We start from the raw sequence: 21,389 nt of genomic DNA, 5'->3' as shown, positions 1-21,389 counted from the left end.
CCCCAGAACTTAAAAGCATGCAATGAGAAGAAGAAGAAAAAAAATCCATCATGTGTGAAAAGGAGAGCTCAGGCTGAAAGTGGAATTACCCCTGACTTTTTGCCAAAAAAAAGAGACACTTGAAGGCCTGAGCATCACATGTCTGTCATAGGTGTTTTCCAGTCAAACTGTGTCAAACTGCAAAAGCCACTCTTGTTTTTGTTTTTTTGTTTTTTAAATCTTGACTGATCGGTGTTTTCTTGTTGTTGCCACAAGAGGGGGTAAGTTACAATAATCCCCCGGTCACTACTGAGCCCTATGGCAACAGACGCACAAGCTAGAAGACCCACAGGGGCTCATCACAGCCCCACTGCTTACATCATAACGCATATTATTATTACTATTATTACTACTACTATTATTATTATTATTATTATTATTATCATTATTATTATTATGGCCGTTTCGGAATCATTTTACATTAAATGGATATAGGCTACACATAGTGCGTTCACGCTGTCTCATTTCCTGACTGTCCAGAGAGACAGCGAGAGGAGATACGGGGACACGGAGAGAGAGAGCGCGTAGGGTTAGAACTGAGAGAGAAGGGGAGAGAGAGCGCGAGAGAGAGATAGACATGAACAGAAGAGGAGGAGGAGGAGGGGGAGGCTCCTGATACCAAGACACGGAAAAGCAGGGGAGGGAAAGAGAGAAAGAAAAAGGGGCTGGTGGAGGAAGAGGAGCGGGGAGTTGGAGAAAACGGGGAATAAGACTTACAGAAAGCATACAGAGGAGAGGAAGGAGAGTACCTAGTGCTTTGGACATCCCCTCCTTTCTTCTCTTAGGCTGTCACACCAGATTGGACTCCGAAGGACCGACACCACGTCCACCCCAGACCCCATGGGGTAACAGGTATGTCTGACTTCCTTATATTACTAGTAGCCCTTTAAAAAAATACAGCGTTCAGCCTCTCTCCCTTTGGTAACAGGTTTAAGATTTCATTGAGACGCGGCGGATATCGCAATATTTCCATGGCTTCGGGCTCTATCTTACCAACAATTAGTTTTCTGCCTCACGGAGCCATCGCGTCTACAGCTGATAGTTGGTGGGCGCACAGGTTGGAGACATGACACAATGCAACTCTTCACAAATCGTGGCGCTATAGTAGTTGGGCATCGGAAAAGCTACTGTATGAAGGCCTGTCTGTCTGTTTTTTCTTTCTTTCTGTTTTTTTCTCTCTCTCAGTGCTTTTTAGTCCAGTCCGTCGGCATCATGTTAGCCACGCAGAGTGTATTTTGACAGCGATATACCCGACCGAGTGAGCAGGCAACAGTCTGAAAGTACGCCTACCTGTTCCATACGTGACAGCCAGCTGTCTATTGCGCTTGTTGATATTTGGAGAAGCTGTAATTTGTTGAATGGATACGCATATTAAAGCCATATTTCACACATTAGGCGGCGAATTATTAAAAAGATAGACAAAAAAAAATCTATTCCTGTCCACTTTGCTGTGTTTTTCCACATGTGTTTGAACATACTACCAAACTGCTTCAAATCCAAATGAATATTACTCGTATAAATGGGTAGTAACAAATACTTTTTTCATTGTTAGCACGCAGGAAGAAAATGCAGTTTCCAGTTTGCGTAATTTTCGACTGGTTTTGAATAAAAGCCATGCAACACTTAGTCAAACGTGTCCTTTTGACTTTTCGAAAAAGCCCGTCTTATAGGTTAGGCAGGTGTATGTGACACTTGCCGACACATACATCATTTTTCTCTTGGGGTTCGTGTCAGCTCCTCGAGTTTGACGAAACCACCGGATCCTGCTGAAATTTTTTACAAAGTTTTGAAAAGCATGACACGATATCGTCACACTGATTGGGGTGTGGGGGAATTGTCAAGCGCACACGCCGTACCAGAAAATACGAGTGATGCTCCGTACAGCCGTCTGGAGGGGATTCAAAATGAAAGCGCTCTGAGTCTGGAAGACAAGGGCTTAAACCCTCCTCCTTCTCCCCTCGATTAACCTCCGTTTGGGGGATTTCTCCAGCTGGAAATTTCTGCTGCGTCAACACCCAACCCTAGAGTACCAGACAAGACAGAGGGGGGGGGATTTTGTTTGCAGATGGTGCTCTTGGGTATTTTTTTTTCTTCTTCTTTTCTTTTTTTTGTAATTGTTGAGGTACAGCTGATCATCATCTGATCCGCGTTGAGAGTTGAAAAGAGAGTGGCGTCAAGTGTTTTCTGTTTATTAAAGCTGAAGCGTCTCTCCCGCTCGGTCTGTCTCCAGTGCTGTGGGTACAGTGTATGTCTGCTGTCTGTGTCTGCCCTCTCAAACCGGTCAGTTCCGTCTTCCTCCATTTTCTACCATGCTTACCATGTGAGAGGGTAACAACCCCACTTCATTCACGCTCTGTAAAGAAAACGGCGGTGGGCGCCTGGCTGTCGTGCATCCCCTGCACAGCCAGGTGAGCGCTCAGCAAAGAGATCTATGCATTGCTCTAATCACTGTCCATTATCACAGGGGATTTCAAACTTTTATATAACATAAGACAAACTTAGACTGACGCTGGGATTTATTCCTCATGAGATTATTTTAATTGTTTCACCTTGTTATGTATAACCTACATCAGTTAAAGCCTGTTTTTTCTGATGAGGCAGTAGCAAAGTTACAAGTTACAAAAGTCAGCAAGAGAAGGCTGAGAAGACATACACTTGGGCTTTTTTGTGCTAACACAAATCAAACAAAAACACTGCAGATTTAAAGCGTGCCCTTTTGGCTTATAGCTTTGTAAAGCCAGTTAGATCTAGGTCTTTTCCTCTGTTTGACATCAGCTAACTGGATCTCTGGGATTAAGAGACCATCAAGCCATTTTTCCAAATTGTCTTAGGCCTCTCTCTGGATTTGTCTGGTTACTTTGTCCTTCCTACTACTCAGTTAAGAGTTGGCGCTTGATATGATAAATCCTCCAAAGTCTTTTATTCAGTAATTCAATTACTGTAGGCTTGTCTGTGTGTGTTTGTGTGTTTGCATGCATGCCGTGCACATTTTGCAAAGTCCTCATGAGGAGGTGAAAGCCTAATTATCTTCTTTTAATGCCTACAATCCTCAGCTGTTCTGGCATTCAAACACATTTCAATATGCCATCCATACTGTCACCTTAGCTTCTTCCAAAATCCTGTCTGTGGGTCCTGACATGACATCCCAGTGGGGCTGCTTCCCTAAAGTGGGGTTGTGTAGTATCATTATTGAGAACAGTGGATGTCAGTGTTTCTGTGTATGAGTGTGAGTGTGTGTGTGTGTGTGTGTGTGTGTGTGTGTGTGTGTGTGTGTGTGTGTGTGTCTCTGCACCTCCATCTGTGTGTTCCACGGGGAGAATATAATACAGACCAAGACAACAGTTACAAGGATGAGTGGAGGAGGAGTGTAGGCGAGATCGGCCGAAAGATGGAAAAAATATTAGCTGCGCGTGTTCTTGTGGGACTGCAAAGCAGGATTTGAAGCACTTTACACTTGTGCATTCTCTCATGAATGGACCTTTTGAAGTTGATTAAACAAGATTAAGTGCATCAGCATGACTTTTCTGTCTTTTTCTCGGTTGAAGCCAAAGTTTCCCATCGTGTTTGCTGGAGGCTGGCGGAGGTTGTTGCACTGAATAATATCCACACGCCGCAGCAGATTTTGGACATCTGTGGGAAACCGTGAGGGTGTGGCTGTGTGTGAATAGAGGGTGAGAAAATGAGAAGGAGGGTTCTTGGTTTGGGTGGTGGTCAGGTATGAAGCTCCACACTATGGCCTCTTCATTGTGTGCGTGTGTGTATGAATGTAAGCCTGTAGCTGTGTAGGTGGTGCTCGGGTTGTGGGCTGAGCTGTGTGGTAGCGAGTTGGTCGACTTCAGCTACGCAGACCCTGGGGATGCAGTGTACTACACCCTCACAACATTATGCGTGTGTTCATATAAACAGCGTGACAATACTCTATACAGTAAGTTTATCTAATTTACAGTACATTTTCCCGAAAGATAGAAGGATCAGTGCTCCACAAAGTCACATTTGTCCCTGTTAGCAACCTTGTACTTGATTCATCTCCCTGTCTCTATCTCTCCCTGCCAGTTTTCTCAACCCGATTGCCCCTCAGAGCTTACTTGTTAATGGGAACACCTGTTTGGTTAATACACTGCAAAATGAACCGCTTACTCTGGCATGTACATGTCTTACATGACACAACACATCTCTCTGGAGTTTTGTGACAACTCTGTTTCCTACCTGTTACATCGTGGATATTATAATTCTCACATCTATTTCATTTTTAGACAGTTTGGCACATATTAACCCCCCACCTCCCCCTTCCCATATCTCCACCAGTTCCATCCCCCCATTTCGTAATAGCTCCCGAGGCCCTTTAGCTTAACTGGTTCTATAGCTCATTGTACAGGGATGAATACAGGTGTTCCTAATCCCCATGGGGTTACACGGATGCTGTGGGGGATGTGTGTGCGTCCGTGCATTTGTGTGTAACAGCTGGCTTCCCTTTCTACTCATTTGACATGCTCTATCTGCCCCCAGCAGAGAGAACAGGTGAGTTTAATCCATCCCCACCCCAGACCCGCACACATGTGCAGAATTGCTCCCTACCTCTCACATATATCTTAATATTTCATAGCGTTGTTTGCGCTCACTCGGTCACCTGCTTGTGCAAAAGGACGTCAATGAAAATAACAATCTGTTAAGTTCCTTTCTTTAGTTACTTTGCCCCTGAATCTTAAATTAAAAGATCGTTTCCAGCTTTTAACCTTTTTTTTTTGGTTTTTTACAATTCAGAAGAAAGATTCAAGTCCTGAAGGAAAATTTAAATTTGATTGCTGCTAAAAATAAATGCAAGGGAATTTTGAAAATTTTTGCTTAGGAGCTGTTGATATTGCAAAACACCTTTTTGGATCACACATTCCTGAGAAAACAGATGACGGATTTCACTTTGCGTGCTCTCACCAGGGTGTGTTTTTCTTTTATTTAGGAATGTGGCGCAGAACGGCTTTTTTTCCAGGGAGCCATCATCACACAATGCTTATCAGCATCATGAGTAATTTTCTGGAATTGGCAACATTATCTAACATCAGTTATCAATTGCATCAATGCGCACATTCGGGCCAGCCTGTGGAAACCGATCAGATCCTCTCCATTATTTCGTCACCGCACTTCTAATTGTTGCTTTAATATTCTGTGCGTTTTCACTTGCTCGGAAAATGTCAAAACAAAATTGCAACAAGTGAAGTGATGATGGCAGTTTTGCACGTCAGGTAATGCAGGCCGGTTAGATAACAAACACATATTATCTTCCAGTTAGCATTCTGTCTGTTGGTAATAAACAAACAAGAGACAAAACAGAAATTATATCTGTTTTCTTATCCCTTTAAGCTTGCTTATTTACACTACATATTTCTCTGTCTCAGGCAGTTAGCAACTGTGCCCTTCATGTTTTTTCAAGCTACAGATTACCCCATGTTTTAGGATATTCTGACTCAAACTTTTATATCTCTGTGGGAAGTATGAAAAAAAATCAGCTTTTTAGAGTTAATCTATCTTTTTGCATCCAAGTTATTAAAAAAAAAAGGACCGATCACAGTAATTTGCAAAAGAATGACACACAAGAACAACGTCTGCATTATGAACCTGTGATACTGTATCGCCACACTCTAGTAATGAGCTGACATGGGACTGATTAGTGTTGTTGTTCGCATGATTTGCTTTTGTTGACAAAAAACATAATATTTGATCTTACCCAGACTTTCTTACCTCTTTCTAGATTATTAAATAATTTCTGCCTCATTTGTAAATTGTTTTACTCGCCCTTGAATGTTTCCAATTGTCATTTTTTTGGCTCAGTCTCATATGTATATATGCTGGGTAGGCCGTCCTTAATGCATATCTGGCGTGGATGAACTGGTAAACCAGTGAGAAAATACAGTCTGCACGAGCGGGCGCGCTCAGTTGAATTATTTTATCAACAAGATAGTTGGCGTCCTCGTCTCTCCACTTTGCAGAAAGGTCACCGTCTCCTTAGTCAAATTTATATAAGCCATTAAAAGCTTGAAGGTTTTTGGGCTTAGAAAAACCTCTTTGTTGAGGTCTGGAGTTTGCAGACTGTTGAAAGCTTCATATAAGTACATGGTTGTTAGTTGTTATTTTCCCAGTGAAAGAGTTTGTCTTTTATACACATAGTGTGAGCATTTGATGAGAAATTGAGCGGCTTTGAGCAAATACATCTTTAGAAACAGTCAACTAGCCTCAGGCTCTGGCTGGTGAGAGATTTCCATATCAAAGCTCAGGTGAGAGAACGAGACAGGGGAGGCAGAGCGAGGAAGGAAAAGAGGGAACGTGAAGGAGAGAGAATGGGGAGGGGGGTGACTGTGTTGGAGGAGGGGTGGTGGTGGTGATGAAACAGACATTCATTCCAAAAGCGCTCTAGCCCTTGTTATTCTGTCGCTTTTTTTTTGTGCAGCACAGTTTAGTCTGTGTGTGTCAGTGCTGTCTGTCTCAATCTAAACTCCTGCATAAAAAAAACACACACGCAGAAAGGAAGGTTGGCAGGACTCACATACAAACCAGCACCTTTCTGTACTCAAATACCACACAAAAACTGTCTCTACAACCTTATGTTGACTGGCTCTGACCGCAGAAACAGTGTGTGGAGCAGAGAATGGTTCTCTCCCACTAATACTGAATAACATCTGACCTGTAAGCTTCTGCCAATATTTGGATCTCAGTTTAATATTAGTACTGTAGCATAGCGCCATGATTTTCCCTGGAACTATTTCTCTTCTTTAGCTATAAGTATCAGACCTGACCCCATGGAATTGATGGCGACACTCTAATTAATGGATAGAGTTTTCGTTTGACGCTTTCAAAGATGTGTGTGTGCCTCCGTATGTGTGTGCGTGTTTCTGACGAACATTATTCAGCTTTGTAGAGTTTTGTAATCCAGCCATGGACTCAGGCTAGAGTGCTAAAGTGCTGCTAACAAGGCCTGTTTAACATTCTCTCCCCTGCTCAACATACAATTATTCCACTTCGCTGCCATTAACATGTACAGTAGGACTGGGCTTTTAATTGGCCTGATATGACTAATGCCAGATCAACTTGGATTTGCTAATTAGTTTTTGCTTTAAAAGTGCCATCAGGACATGAAATATTCATTGATGTGAGGTGGAGCGAGGACTGTGGGTGGTATTAGTGGGATATTAGTGGTATAGGCAGGCTGCTCGAATGTGCTGGGAGAAGAGATTGAACCTACGTTGGCCTGTTGTGGTCGGTTATTCATACTTTGGGTGAGGTGTTAGTTTTTTCGTCATAATTTCAGACACCCACACACACACACAAAGAGAGACACGCACACAGATTCATTGCGCTCACGCACGCACGCACGCACGCACGCACGCACACCACCTCCTTTCTCAACATCACAAGGCCACCTCGTCGTCTCCAGCCTCCACCTCTTCTCTCTTTCTCTCCTGCTCTCACTTCCCCCTGTGCCCTTCTCCCCCTTCCCATTATTTCATCTCCTATTTTTTTCTTCTTGCCTTCTCATCTCACATCCTCTTCTCTCCTAACCTTTCTGCGTTCCTTCACTTTGCCCTAGCCCCCCGTCCTCCCCGCGCCCACCTCCCCTTGCTCCGTCCCAGCTGTATCAACCTGGCTTTTTTCTCTCCAGGCCTCTTCTTCCTCATCCTCTCCCTCCGCTTCCTCCTCCTCCTCCAAATTCTCCTTTTCTTTTTTTCCCCTCCCACTCCTTAATCTTCCACCTCTCCTCCTCCTCCTCCGTCTCTCCTCCACCACCCCCTCCTCTGCTGTAAGTGGGCCAGGTGCCTCATGTGGCCTCCCCTACTCCATTTCTCATTTTTACCCTCCCTCTACTCCTTTTCTCATTTTTACCCTTTCTCTGTTCCCTTTCTCATTTTTATCCTTCCCCTTGACCCTAGCGCATATTTATACATTCTGTTAATATGAAAAGTTGCAGGGTCCAGTTTTCTACCAAATACACCAACAGACTTAGCTCTGATGCGGTATTACCTGTGAAGATAAGCCGTTGAACTTGCAGTAAGTTTTCTGCAGGACTGGAGGAAGTTATTTCACTTCAGAAAGGTTTTAACAAAGCTTTTTTTTTTTGTTCCAAAACCCCATCCTTTGTGTGTTTACATGTGAAATTCATAAATCAACGAAACAAGTGGACCTTTGTCATAGTGGCCGTACATTTTATGGGCTCTTCGGCGTCAGCGTAGTTCCCTTTATGAACAAAAGAGGTGAAGCCAATCCACATGGGAACAGAAGTGAGTAGGTTCACATCCCTTTTTCGGTGGCAAGGGGCAAATTTCCCCAACGGCCCTCTCACCACTCTTTCCAACACCGCATTTTCAAACATGTACAGGCACACACACACTAACTGAAACATGCATATGTAAGCGTCATTGTTGCTGTCTTTTTGTTCTCTTCGAGCATAGTGAGATGGCATTGAGCTTTTCACCTCTCTCTCTATTTTTTTTCCTCGCTCTTCCTCTTTTCACTCGTTGCCATTCTGTCTGCCTTTGTCTGTAGCTGGCTCTATCCCCGTGCCCTCATCTTTTTTACTCTCTCTTTTTCACCCCCGCATCCCTCCCTCCCTCCCTCCTGTCTTGTATCTCACCTCCCCCCTCCTGGTTGTTTTGGTGTGTGTGCTGGTGTGTCATGAAGGGGGTGGCAGTTGATTGGTGGTTGGTGGTTTGGACAGACACCTGATACTGGCACTGGCTCACAATGTGGGAATGTGTGACTTCTTCAAAATTAGGTTTCCGTGGTGGGTGTTGTCCTTAGCGATGGTGAGCACTATGGTGAGAGTTTACACAGTGGTCCTTTTGTCCTTCCCTCGCTCATTGTGTTTCTTATGCCTTCTTCTCTTTATGAATTTACAGTTCTTTCCATTGCTGTCCAGGGGTCGGGGAGGTGGGCGGGCAAGCAGTAGTTCCAAAAGCCTGCAAGCCATGGCAGCAGTCAACAGGTGACAGTCAGCGTCACATTCAACTTAACGCTGGCTGAGTGAAGAGACAGACAGATAAGCAGGGAGGGGGTGACAGAAAATGAGGTATCAGGACCGAAGTGAGGATTGAAGCGAAGCGTTTGTCTGATCAAGCCTCACTTTTCGTCAGTCACAGTGGACATAATGGCCTTGAGCCACTCTTCCGTCAATGCAAATGTCCTTTAAAAAGTCCCTTTTTATAAAAAAAACAAAAAAAACCCACTTACATTCCAACAAAAGAAACTTTACTTGAAACTTTACCTTAAATCCTCTCCTTTTTTTGCCAGAAGCTTTAGGAGGTATGCCATTAAAATGGAGCAGTTACTCCATGCGCAGCACAGCAGCGAAACAAGGAAGAAAAAGAGTGTAATTGATTTTGTATCTTCACTGATTACTCTAAGAATTTAGTCAGAAGAGGACCTGCAGCCTTTTTGTTGAAGAGGTAGAGCCTCCATATCAATGCTATGCATTGACTAATACCTGTGGTGATACCCTATGTCATGTACTAAACTCTTAAGTCTTGTGGACTTAACACTAAGTGTCTAGTTCTCCAGAAGTCCACTAAGCAGTGCAGTAGATGAGAAACCTAATGAGTCTATACTGACGGTTTTCCATACTCCCTCCTTCTTCTTTTGCAGCTTCAAGGCTACTTTTTTCCACCTCCTTCCATTTCTGTTGCTTTTGTATTAGTTCCCTGTCTCTCCTCCTCTCTTTCCGTTCTCTTACATCTCCTGTCTCCCTGCCTCTTTCTTACCCTTCACTGTCTCTTTTCTGACTCCAAAATGTGAGTCTCTCTATATTTAGATACTCTTCTCCTCTCCCCTTGATTTCTCTCCCTTTATCTCACCTCCTTTCTTTTTTTCTGCCGTTGAAGGACAGATTTGCAAAAGCACTCCAAGATTCATCAGTGTTGTATAGCAGCTGCTTTTTGATCAGCTTGATGAGTGACAACACAGCCCCGGGCTATTATATACAAATGTGTTTTTATAAACGCTTCGCTCACTATATGTAAATCACAGAGCTGCTCAGTAGTACAGTTAGTTTTGGGAGTTAATATTGTATGTCGAGTGCTAAGCTAATACAGTACGATGATGTGTTGTTTTTTTTTCTTTAAATTTCTTGTTTTGTGTGTGCTCCAGAGTGTTTGTGAATAAGATTAGCAGGGAGTAAAGTCTCGTAATATTTGCTCAGGGGGATGCAGGGTGTGCCTGTTGAACTTGTGAGTACACACTTAAGCTGTCGTGGTTTTTTTTTTTTTTTTGCTCCCCTCTTTGCGTGAGCTCATTGTAAGCTGTGGCCCAGTGTGGATTTGAGAAAGATGCCTCTGTTTGCTGTCTGACAGAGCGACAGTCTCACCAAGTTACCCTAACACACACAGACACACTTTCTGGACGCCCGCCTCGGCACCAGATAGCGACTGGCCACCAGCAGTGAGTCACCATCATTCAGTCATTCAGCTGTACATCGAAAAACCACACACTCGAACAAACAACAATTAGCTTTCGGCTGTCAGACATTTCAGACGTGTAGTCCTTAAGGCCTACTATACAACGCGATCTTTTTTTTTCTTTTCTTTTCTTTTTTTACGTTGTCTTCCTCCTCTCCTGGTAACCCTTTGTCTCATTTCCTCCTCACTGTTCACTTGCTTTATGTGTGTATATGTGTGTGCTTGTGTCCTAGTGTGTGTTCTTGCCTGAGACCTTTGGAGCTGGTGGCTGCAGTGACTGTTTTAACAGCTCGGGAACAGCCTGCTTGTGTTCTTTGTGGTGCAGTCATGTACAGTCGTGTCTAGCTGAGTCGTGACAGGTTGCTTTTTTGCTGTGACAGGTTTTGTGTTAAGACCTATGAGAGGGTCTGGACAACCACACACACACACACACACACACACACATTTGCACGCACACACACCGAGTGGCTCGCTGGCATGGAGAGAAAGAGAGAGAGAGAGATCAGAGTAAGTGTTAAATGTGAGTTGTGAGCCAGTCCGTAGCCTTATATTGTCATCATCACTCTGGCCACAAAGCCATTTGGTGCTTTTGAAAACAGAACTGAGATTTGCCAAAATAAGAGAAACTAGAGGAGACGAGACAAGGGGATATAAAAACAAGCCCAGGGGAGAAGAGTACAATAAATGAAAATTATGCCTTTTAAACAACTTGAGTCATAATTTTTGTAATTTTATTTCGTTTGGGCTTTATTGTGACAGGATGGTTTGAGAGTGGACGAGAAAGTTTAAGCAGGGTGAAGACACGCAGCAAATGGCTCGGCGTAGAATCAAATCTTGGCCTCTGCAGCACATATTTTACCTGCTCAACCCAGTGAGCACCCTACTGTAGTTTTGTTTTATAGTAGCTGCTGTAGTCAAACTCATTCGTGGGTAGAAGTCAAACAGCAGAATCTGTTGCTTCTTTTATGTCGAGTTTTGGACAAGCTTAACCTTTTGTAAAAAACATATATATATATAATATATATATATATATATATATATATACATATATACATATATATGGGAACTTGATGTGCAACATATCACTGAAATGAAAATTGAACAAGTCACAAAAGTTAAAGAAAGTCCAACAATAATATCATCCAATAACTCTCTAGAGTTGAAATTTTGAACTTTAAAGTATTTCACCGAGAGCCCTAGAAAGGGTTAACGCTACGGCACCCAACACCACTTTTGTTATTCTTTTTCTATGTTTGATGTGGAAGTACAGTACTTAACTCCCTGCGCAGAGTCTAGGTTGGATGATATGTTAAATGTTTCCAACTGGGCGCTGTCAGTTCAAAAACTGGCGACTGCCAATATATTCACAAAGGTGTGAATGTGGTGTGGTGTGTGTTTGTGTGTGTGTGCAGGGAAGCCCTACACCCATATGCACTTGCTTGTTGTAATCAAAGCAAAATCTCCTCTCAGGTATTTGTTTGGTTTGAAACTGGACTGCTTGGGTGTCCAAGCAGAAGCTATAAGATGTTAGGAGTCTTTGTACACTTTAACTAAACAACCTTATATGTTATTAAATGATCGGTATCTCCAACCAATAACGCGTGACGGTTGTTGCTTCTGTTAGCTCGCATGCTTGTCTGACATGAGAACAGAGACTTTCACACCGGTTCTTTGTTCTGCAGTGCTTAACATCAACTATACAATGCCAGGTCTCCGCGGTGCTAGATTTGCCGTTCAGAATCTCGCTTTCAATCTGTCAGTGTCTGTGTACAACTGCAGCTCGACACAACAAAAAGGAGACACTGCGCAGCTATTCAGCAGTCGCATTTTACAAGTTAGGTATGTACCAAGAGGCAGGCGGCTAGATCGGCAGAATAAAGAGACAAAAGCATAAGCAACAAATATCAACTCTACAAAAAAAAACACCCAACACTAACACAGCCCTAAATTCAAAGTCATCAGGGGTCTTTGGGATGAACTTAACCCTCAACTGCGAGTCAGTAAGTGTTAGTGTCGTGATGGTTGCAAATCATTTGTTTGCAGGGAACAAATCTCTTAAAGGAATTATACATTCTCTACTCTTACTGCACAAGCAACTTGTTGTTTTTCTTCCACTTCTCTGTCAAACATATAAAATCAAATCAGCTTCACTCACCAGCTATGGCCAGTAACAGCCAATGATGCATGCTGTAAACTAGCATATGATTGGCTAAGAACTAAACCTGGGACTAAGAGGATAAGCTTACAATGAATAAACAGGCGCTGAGAGCTGGGAACTGATGGAGTTGGTGAGTTAGTGGGTGAATGAGAGCGTCAGATAGGCTACCTCTTGGTTACGACAGAGTGAGGGACGCATGCCGGAAATAATCACTGCAGTATACTGATGCAGTGACAGGAGTGAGTTGGTGACTGAACCACAGCAAATATTTTATGCAAATAGAAATTAACCACGCCCCCCTCACAAAAAAAGTGAAATTTCTCCCATCACTAGTAACTGACCTTACTAATGCTCTTTTACCAAATGGAAGTAAATCCCTGCAGCTCGTTTCCAAAATCATGTGGAAAGCCATTTCAGTAAAGCGGAGACTGAGGTGTTCACTAAGAACATTTAATGTTACATGTGTTGTGATCTGGCAGCCACATATTTATGCAGTTATGCAGTACAGTTGGTCAAAGTTTAACTTGAAAGTCTGTTAGCAAAAGCTGTCTTCAAGTGCTCGTCTGCATAATTTTCTTCTTCTTTTTTTTTGCTTCAGCTTGTGTTCCTTCCCCTGTATGACACACATGTAGAGATTTTGCAGTGATGGGTGTAATGTTATTTTTTTCAATAGGAATCATTCGGATTGAAAATACAGAAATAACCTTGGTGTTTATAAAGAAAGAGGGAACATTTATCTGTTGTAGCAGTCCAGATAATGTACTACTCTCCCTCGTGAGGAATGTAAAAGACATGATGCATTTGTGATCCATCAGAATACTCTTTTTCTTAAACAAAGGTTTCAAGAAGCCATGGACTAATCCTGCTATTAGACAATGCCAAACCTTAAAACCTGCACGTCCCATAAATTTCCTCAGACTATCAGGGGGTTGTGACTCAGCAGATGAGTCTCTGAACTATTCCAGTCATGAAACTTGGGTTTCACACCAAGAGACCACATAAGGTGATGTGATCATTCTCACAAGTGACCTTCCCCCACCACCCCACCCCCATCTCTAATGCCACACTTATACCACTTGTCTCCACCCACCTGAAAAACCATAAACGAACACTTCCTGTTGGTGATTTCACTTCCACGTACACCGCAAACGTTTTTCACAAACCAGTAGCCTTTTCCCGTCTTTACCTGCACATGCATTGCAGGTGATTGTGCGACAGATTCTGGAAGATTCTAGCACTGGCTGTTAGATATTTGAATGATACCTGCTCATTTGCAGCAATTTATTTATCAGGGTGCTCCCTCTGTCTGGCTAGTCCCCGTCCCCTTTCTGTTAATGACAGCGTGTATGGCAGAAAAGACGCGCTGTCTGGGGATCTGCTCTCATCCTTTCACCCGTTTCATATCCTCCCTTTCCTTTTCGTCTATCCTTGCCTCCTTTATTTCCAGCTCTTGCTTGTTTCTCCCTGTCCTCTCACCTTTCCTCCCTCCGGTATAGCCCTCTTTCGTTGTATTACAGTCCCTGGCCGCCGCCACCCCCCCACCCCCCAAGCCTTGCGCTTCTCCCTCCCACCCCCCCCCTTTCATTTTGGGTTCTCCGACAGTGGTAATGAGATGTTTCATTATTTGCATTTCACAGCTTTTAATAGAGGGAGAATTTAGGCTAAGCCCCGGGTCGTCAGTCAGGGAGTTACCATGGGAGACATAGCAGGCTTAGGGGCCTAGAGAGAAAGATAGCCCAGAAACTACATTCACATACACACACACACGCACACACACATCTTGGAGTGTGAAGGAGGAAGACATTGGAAAGAGACAACAGAGAGATGGTCACATGGATCTTCTCACCCTTTTTTAAAACTCTAAAATATTAAGTAGTGTCACAGCTTACAAGGCATTTAAGGTGAAGTTGAAACCCAGCCAGGGTATTTAAGCTAAAGGACATCAACAGCAGTGTGTTTGAGTCACACCTCTTTCCCGGTCACTCCGGGATGATCCCAGTCCATCCTTACTATGACCGGATTTCCATCAGATCACTCTGGGCTTAACACCTGCCTGGCTGAAGGTGAGAATGCATGGTGCCGGAAAACGTCTGGAGCTGCTTAACCGTATAGATCAGTGGGACGGAGGGATGGGAGGGTTGTAGAGGCTGATGTTTTTGGATGTGCAAAAAAATCCCCAAAAACAATAAGAAGTACAAGCAGCTGCATGAAAGTCTTCAGGTGAAAATAAGGGATTGTGCGGGTATTGTTTTTGGTCAGTGTGTGCAAGGTGTGACCAAGGATGGAAGAGCAAGGGATGAAGGGAGTTTTGCTAAGTCTCCCTAAGCCTCCTGGATCCTCTTTGGTCCCTCTCCACATGACATGGCTATCCTTCTTTGAGTCAATCTCTTCCTCCACCTTGGCTCCTTGGATGCCGGCCAGTGAAACAGAGAGCGGGCAGAGAAAGGGAGAGTGAGGTAGAGGTGCAAAATGTGGCACGATTAGAGCTGGTGGGGAAGGTGGAGAAAATAAAGGTGGACAGATGGAGGGCGTGTGATAAAAGAAACAAGGGAGACAGAAAACACAGAAAACCTACAGGGAGATTTAAAGAAGTCAGAAACTGAGATAAAATGACAGACAAGACATTAGCAATAGTTTTTTTTTCAACTGACAATAAAGGAAAAAGAAGCTAAGAACAAGCCGGCTAATAGCTTTGTTGTTTGTTTTTTTTTTTCTAATTGCTTGCATGCCTGCCTGGGCCTGGCTCTGTGTCATATGCATGTGTTTGAGTATGTGTGTGTTATTTTTGTTCGTGCCCGCCTTGTTGATGGACTGCCACCCTGGCTTGTCCCGGAAGGCTGCCAGCTCCGTCGGATTGGGGATTAACCCCGGGATAATGGCCTTGATGCCCAGTTGAGTGGAAGCAAAGCTGTTTAAAAAATATTGGCTGCCTGAGTCACTCTCCCCTCTCTTCCTGTCTCCCCCTCTTTCTATCTTCTCTCTCCATCGTTCTAGCCTTGGCGTTTCTGTGATTCTCTGCTCTAGCTCTTTTTTTTCTCTCTCTGTTTTTCAGTGGTCTTTATCTCTTCCATTCTCGTCTCTCCAGCTCTACGTTTTTTTCCCCCTGTCTCCCTTTTGACTTTTCACCTTGCTCCGTTTTCGCCTAACCTCATCCCGCGTTCAACGCGACCTCTTGTAGGCCCCTCATTTGTAAAGTGTTCGGCGAACATCGCTAACACTCATCACACATTCAGTTTTACATTGAAAATAATAAACCTTGAAATTCAATAGAACTTTTGTTTTGTTTTGTTTTGTTTTAAGTAGTGGAATCAGTAGATTTGAAACTAGAAAGTAACAGCTGCCCTGTGCCACATGTGTATGTAAGAACAGTGCCTCTATTGTTCAGCCGAATATCATTTTAATTCCCTTTATGCATGTTCTAATTTGTTCCAGTACTTTTCTCTCATTATGCAGAAAAAAAAGAGTCCACTCACATTCAAATAAACAAATTCTTACTTCCTCTTATTTTTGTCGGTATTAGTGTCAAAAAGCCACGTAATATAAACAACTTATTTTCATTCTACTTTGTTTGAAAGGTTAACACAGCGCGGAATCATTCAGTTCAGACCTGCCACCTCGGTTCCCTTTTCCACAGAAACTGCCTGCTCTGATATGATAGTGTGATGGTGCAAGTCAGTACTAGAAAATATGCAAAAAGGAGCGTGTTGCCTTTTTAGCTTAACTGATAAAATTTTGTAGCTCAGGCATGAAGCCGGGGTGGTTGACAGCATAAATGCCAGCTCTTGGCTACCGAGTCCTGCTTTGATATTCCTTCTGCCTACCTCCTTATATTCATTCACTTCTTCAATCTCTGGCCAGTTTCTATTGCATCCTCCCCTGCTGATTGTCAAAGACAGCGCCAAGATAATGATAGGGATGTTAAACGGGGGGAATTCAGTGTAATAAGGCCTGCTTTTGTTTATGAATTAAATGAATTGATCTCGTATTAGTAAAGATAAGAGATCTATTGCAGCACTGTGCCCTTTGGCAGTGTGTTTCAAAGCTGCATGTATTCTGTAATCTGTGCTGAACAGAATATTATTGTGAACATAAGTCTAATATTCGATCTCGTTTAGCTGCCGTTGGTCTCCACAGACTCTTGAATGAAATATCTGCAACAACAATGTAAATGCAAAACACAGAAAAGTGGTGTAAATGAACCAAAAGAATTTTATACGTGCAAAAACAAGTTCACGCTGGACTTTAAATGTTTTTTAAATGTTTTCACTCTCATGATTTTATCAGTTTGTTTTTTTTCCTCTTGATTTATTAATGGCTTTATTTATTTATGTGGCCACTCAAAATGGGGGCTGTGTGAACTCTGTGTTCACTCGGTTTGACATGCCGAACTCATTTTATCAAATAATGAGCTGAATTGTTACATTTGTCGAGCAGAAGGCCACAATTTGAATTTGGAGTGATTAGCTGAGGGTGGCGGTTTTGCGAGCAGCACATTGGCCACTTAATGATAATTTGCCCTGACCAACTGGAAATCCTTTAATTCAAAATAAATACAACTGCAAACTGCCCAGATAGCGCTAACATGCACATGAAGGAATTTTAAAGCCAGTTAATCTGTGTACCTGCTGACAGGAATGTTAATGACGCCTGAATCAACAGACACCAAAAGTAAAAGTGTGCTTTTGAGCGAGTTGTATTTGCTAAAATATGTCGTGCAATCCCATATTATCACCCTGTGCGAAGATGTTGCACATGTTGTAACTTCTTCATCCAGAGTGATGTGCGAATCCCTCGTGGAATCTCAGCGTTGGCCTGCCGTGAAAGCTCTGTGTTAAACCCTAGTACAAACAAAGTATCGCTCTGCCTTTGATCCACAAGGACCTTGCGCTCCGTCTCCCCTCGGTCCTGTGCGGTCAAGGAGGCAGAGAAGTGGCTCGGAGGGACAGGCTGCATTAAGAGAAACAGAAGAAGGAGGAAGCCCCATTCTCTCACTCCATCACACGTCTCATCTCTTTAGTCGTCTGGCCGGGGCCTAAAGTGACTTTGCCGTGATGTGACCAGGACAAACCGGGTGTGATGCCATGACGGCTCTGCTAAGCGTGTGAACGTGGGTGTTTTTAGTTCTTGCATGTGTATTGTGTATTTAGGGGCAGGGACTGAATGTGTGTGCGTGTTTTGAGGGGAACGGGGCTCTTGATTTTGTGTGCACGCGTGTGTGTGTGTGAAGAAAGGAGGGGTTAAGGAGGACAGTCACTTTTGATTTGGCCTCAGAAGGGTGACAGGGACTTGGAGCTCCAGTGGCATGCTTTACTGAAACAATCTTCTCTGACCTCAAACAGGCGCACACAGACTGTCAGCCTGCCTCCTGATGACTTGTTCCTTGCTTCTTTTTTTTATTATATATTTTTCACTTTTGCAGTGAAATTTCATAGAAGGATGAAAAGCTTTTTCTTCCTGCTGTGTGACATCCTGAAAGCAGGCTTTAGTTTCTGTAGCCTTGGTGAGACTGCTAATGCTTTGGATGAGACGCAAAAGTCTCTGGCTCGCTCTCTGTATGGCTGATTGTTTGACAAGTTCATTTTACCTTGCCTTCCAGTCTTGCATCAGATATATACAGTATATTTGAAAAAAAAAAGTAATGCTTTAATATAACTGGCTGTACTCATATTGTAGAAGGGATGGGTTTTGGTCTTGGTGATTCTGGGGTAAAAAGGCGGAGATCTTTGAGGAAGAGAAAGCTACTATGAACACGATGTTTACATGTAGCTCGGGATTGGTTCCTCTGGAAAAGGGGTCTTTGACTGGAGGGATTTGGACATGCTGAAATTAAACAAGCCAATTAGGCAAGCAAAGAGTTTAGAGGTCAAAGCGCTCTCCATTAAAGCTGCTTTTCTCTACCTAACGACTAACTCAGTATGTCTCGAGTCTGTTGAGGCAATAAATCTGATTATACCTCTCCCTTTCTTTCTCTTTTTCTCTCAGTCACTGCTGTTTGGGGTTTTTTCTTGTTTTACACTCCACTGGTTGCTGCTTTTGGTAAATCTAAGGCATCATTTAACATGTTTTGGGGTGCAATTCTAGCTGCGCGCTCACATTACATTCAACCAAACTCAATGACACTTTTTTTTTGTACCTGGTCTATTGTATCAGAGCAGTACCACAGGGCCATTATCATTAGATCTATGGACATCCATCACAGCAGAATATGAAAAGTCGCAACTATACGCTGATAAGGATTGTAAGCTGTATTTAAAATAAGTCAAATCAAATTACAATCACATTTTTTTCCCCTCATCTCGTGGTGCGTAGCACTGATGCACGATATCTGTGTCAGACGTTTCTGACTTCTCTCAGTTATAGATGTGCAATGAATTTTGTTACAAACTGATTCCTGCACAGGCTGTAACTAATGGTTATTTTCATCACCTGCTAATCTGCCGGCTTTTTCAACTTAGACGTTAATCCCTCTCTCTACACATAATAATGAACCTTCCTATAGTGCAATTTTAGAAAGTCCAAGGTGATTCTTAAGATGTCCTTTGTCCAACTTTGATTTTAAAACCCAGAGAAATTTTGGTTAGTGTGACAAAGAAACACATTGAAATCTCACACAGACTTTTAAAAAATTAATTTCTTTCTCTTTTTTTTCATGTTACTCATTCAGTCGAGAGCTCATCTTTGTAACACAGACGGAAACAGAGAGCTGGCTGATCCTAAATGTGTGAGCGAAGACATTATTGCTCCACCTGATGACTTGCTACAGCTGACTTCCTCTAAACTACCAACAAATCTATGTCTGAAATGGTGCTGACCGCTGCTGAACGGTGTGTGTGTGTGTGTGCTGTACAGTGACCCTTTATTTCTCCATCCATGTTGGTTGAGAGAAAAAAACCAAGGCACAGAAATCAGAGGAATATGTCTCAGTGAATAAATGACTCCTTTTGTGTTTTATGTGGCTCTGAGAGCAAGTCTATCTTATAGACTTGTCTATACAATTGGATGTGCCAGTGGCCCTGAGAGAAGAAGGGCAGAGGGATGAGGAGCAGAACAGCTATGTCTTTAAAGCCGCTCGGTTTGTCCTCAGAGGTGAGAGGTGAAGACTCTCAATACCTCTATCAGAGCAATGCAGAAAGGAAAGAATATTTCAAGGTTAAACTGCCAATAGATTTTTTCTGAGAAATGTGTGAGCTGGTGGATAAAAGCATTGCGTCAAAACTTGCCTTTTGAGACTTTGAGGGACACTGTTATTCTACCTTCACATCCAACTTTCTTCCTCCTCGCAGTTTTTTTTCTCTGACAAACACCAATCACAGCGAAAGGTTTTGAGCTTGCTTTGCATTGATTGTTTTTTTTTCTACTTGTGCAAGGCAGGCTTCACTAGTTGTCACCATCACTCCATCCACTTGTCCACTGCTGTTCATAGGAGGTGTGTTTGTCCAAGTGGACGTGGGAGACACTGTGGATTTATCTGATCTTACAAGCCATCAGGTTGAGCAGAGCTTTGCTAAACATGACCTGAAGTGTGCCGGCCCCCGAGCAAACGCTGCTGTCACCTTGGCCAACCCGAGCTGTCATCTCTTAGAATGGCCCATGAGAGCTGACAGCTGTGGCGTTCCCAAAACAAATCACTGCTGCGTTTGGTAACACTCTGCGTCCCCACGATTTAGCCCTCACCGAGACAAGAGCAGGAGCGGCGGCTGCTAATGCTCTGGCTAATGTACTGCCTGCATGTGTGGGTCTTCTTCTTCCTCTCTCTCTCTCTCTCTCTCTCTCTCTCTCTGTGCATGTACATGTTTGTATTTGAAAAATCTTAATGTGGTTTCTCTTTGTTTTCCCGCCACCTTCTTCCCTGGTTCAACATAACGATGTTCACGTCTCCCTTTGTCTCCTTCTTCACTCCCCTCGCTATGGCCTTTTCCTGCAGCGCTTCTCCAGTGTTTGAGCTCGCAGTACATCTTATGTGTCACCTAACCTGTGCACAGCAGGCTATAATGTTTCATCTACATTCAAAGGAAAAAAATGATTAAAAAAAAACAAAAAGACAAATCAGAAATTGCTATTTGTGTGGCTAAAAGTAGAATCTCACTTATGAGAGAAGAGATTGTAAACATTCAAGTCGTGAGCTTTTTTATGGCATTTAATTTGCAAGAGTAACAATAAAATATGACAGTCTTCCTGTTGTACCACCATGAAAGTTAGATCTTTGTTCCCTGAGCCACTCCACAATTTGTCATTAAGGGTCCTTTCTTTGTAGTTTTAAAACAAAAAAAAACTCAGTGTTCGCAAACCTTGACTGAACCGTGCAAGATCACAAACACTGAGGTGAAGGTTCAAGAGTGGATTTCTGTCTTAACTAGACAGCTGATTGAATATTCATAGTCAAAGGGAAATGAGAAAAAATAAATAAATAAAACAAATAGGAACCGAGGCTGTTTATTGATATATGTAATGGTGAAGTGGTCCGTACTAAATGAGTCTGTTTGCTCCCTCAAAAACTGTTTTGTGAAAGTGTTACACTTTTTAACTGACATTTTTAATGAGCTTACACATGCTCTCTCTCTCTCTCACACACACACACACTCACACACACATTCGCAGCCACACACACTCCCACACACACATAAATGTACCTGTCAGACACGGTTTAAACACAGAGAATTTTGACTATTTGTTACTGGGCTGTTTTTAGACATCAAACTACGGCATTTGAGATGTGGTTTCCATTGATGTCAGGTTTTTTTTTTTTTATGTCACAGTCA

At 42.9% G+C, this 21,389-nt stretch overlaps 1 protein-coding gene across 3 annotated transcripts in view; it reads left to right on the top strand.

Moving 5' to 3' along the window:
• Positions 1-555: 555 nt before the first annotated feature.
• The window catches only part of zbtb46 (zinc finger and BTB domain containing 46), a 60,154-nt gene continuing 39,320 nt past the window's right edge, over positions 556-21,389 (top strand). The window contains exon 1 of one of the 3 annotated variants that reach the window (XM_039604637.1): positions 556-891. The gene's annotated coding sequence lies outside the window, so the exon portion shown is untranslated. The remainder of the gene's footprint in view (positions 892-21,389) is intronic. The other 2 variants (XM_039604636.1, XM_031745480.2) reach the window with 2 other exon arrangements.

Source organism: Oreochromis aureus, linkage group 20 (genome assembly GCF_013358895.1).
Source record: "Oreochromis aureus strain Israel breed Guangdong linkage group 20, ZZ_aureus, whole genome shotgun sequence".
In the NCBI taxonomy this organism is placed as follows: domain Eukaryota; kingdom Metazoa; phylum Chordata; class Actinopteri; order Cichliformes; family Cichlidae; genus Oreochromis; species Oreochromis aureus.
This window is presented reverse-complemented; position numbering and strand designations above follow the sequence as displayed.